The 2,013-nt window shown below is 41.3% G+C and overlaps 1 pseudogene; it reads left to right on the plus strand.

Annotated features, from left to right (window-relative positions):
* The first annotated feature begins 654 nt into the window (after positions 1-654).
* On the plus strand, positions 655-716 carry LOC132007885 (U4 spliceosomal RNA; annotated as a pseudogene).
* The last annotated feature ends 1,297 nt before the right edge of the window (positions 717-2,013 follow it).

The raw sequence follows: 2,013 nt of genomic DNA on the forward strand, positions 1-2,013 counted from the left end.
GTTTAAGTTATAGGCACTCTCTTGCATGCAAGCTTTGGTCTCTAGCTACTACCCTGTGTATAGGCACACTGACAGAAATCACAAGGACTTCTCTAGTTCTCACCTCAAAGAAAGGCCAAATGTCATCCTTGCAAAGGAGGGATTTCAACCAAACTGCCCAAAGCCATTTGTATCTGCTAGCTGTGCCTGGTGACCTTCCCAGACACACAGGACTCCTAGAGATCGCTCCCAGCTCCTGCTGCAAACCCTGGAGTGCAAGTGGATTATTACATTTTTCAATCACAGTTAGGCTCAATCATGAAACGACAAGTCTTCTGAGGAATTCAGATCCCCTTAATAACTTTTCCCTTTCTGCTTGTATGCCTACTTATGTCAGAGTAAACAGGAAAAGGGCCACTACTCTGAGAGGTGCGAATGAATTAAGGAGTTTAATTCTAATCCAAGGGACAGTAATCAATAAACAAATCAGAGGCTGCTCATTAATAAGCTTTCAGAGCAGGTGCTACACAATCCTATAAAATCATCTGGGTAATCAGCAGAAGTTCAACAATGAAAAATTTATCCAGGGATTAGAATATCAATTGTTATTCTAACCAAGATTCTGTCTTCTCATAACAGGACCAAAGAGACTTCCACTTAAAATACCTGAAGCTGAGCTTTGCGCAGTGGCAGTATTGTAGCCAATAAGGTTTATCCGAGGCGTGATTATTGCTAAAATACATGAAGCTGAGTGTGTGTACATGGGTGAATAGGGTGGGGCTCAAGAACCTTTATCTGATCAAATTGTTTTCATAGGACATTTACCTCATTGGGTAAAAACTTGCCCTGCAAGCAGTACATCCTGAAAGAATACTATTCCCCATATGAAGAGTGACAGAATCCAGTCAGAAATGCTTTCAAGGGAGATAAAATTATACACTGTTCTGTTTGCTACAGATTCAATCAGCCGGAATAGAAGTAATGTAAATACTGCTCTGCTAAAGCTCCTTATAGAAGCCACCTGGAAAACATGGACTTGAAGGCCTTATATCAGCCGGTAGAAACACACTGACTCCAAGGTGTGGGAAGTTTTGCTTTACTGGGAAATTAGCTCTGTTTTAAACATTAATAACAATTTCCATTTTATAGTCAGTAGACATTATAAAGTGTTTAGTTTTTCTTTGCCCTGTTTTGTTAGACACAGAGGAAAGAGATCTAGCATCACCCATCATAAAATGCTGACAACTCTACCTTCCACATATATGCTGAATCTGACTACTTTTCACAACCTCCTCTGCATCCATACTGACCCAAGCAACTCTCATCTCTAGCTTACATTAATGTTATAGCCTCTTTACTGATGCCTCTAAGGATGTCCTTGCCCTCCCACCTCATTCTACTCCTAAGAATGTAACCAGAGTGATCCCGTTAAAATAAAAGTCAGAGCACGCTATTCTTTTAATCAAACACCACATCCCAGATTGATACCTAGCTTACTTGAAGTAAGAGCCAAAATCTTCTAAGAAGTAGCAAGGCTGACATTTTAGCCCATTCTGTCCCCAGAGCCCACTCCCTTAGCCGCAGCTTCCCAAAAGCTTTAACTTTGAAGCTGGCCTTCAATTAGTTCCCATCTTTGTAGTCCACTGTTCCCACAACAGACCTATACCACCCTGCTGCTCTCCGGTACTCCAAACCCCTACTATGGTCTCCCATCTAGGTTTGCCTTTTCCTGACTATGCAAAATATGAAAAACCTTTCCCTGTAAATTCCTTACCCTATATCCTCAAGCATCATGTACTCATCATGCATTTACTCATTTTCTCTTTTCTGGAGTGTCATATATGGACCACCTACTACATGCCAGGCACTGGGAATACAGAAATGAACTTTACCCTCAGTCTAAGAGCTCACAGTTTAGTGTGAGACAAAACTGAGTGTTTGCTGACTAACAAAAAGGTGTCAGTAGAGAACAACCTCAGAGATCAGAGTTGTGATCTCTCTGAGGCGACAACTAGCTAATGTGTTAAACACCTG

This window comes from Mustela nigripes, chromosome X (assembly GCF_022355385.1).
Source record: "Mustela nigripes isolate SB6536 chromosome X, MUSNIG.SB6536, whole genome shotgun sequence".
NCBI classification, from domain to species: Eukaryota; Metazoa; Chordata; class Mammalia; order Carnivora; family Mustelidae; genus Mustela; species Mustela nigripes.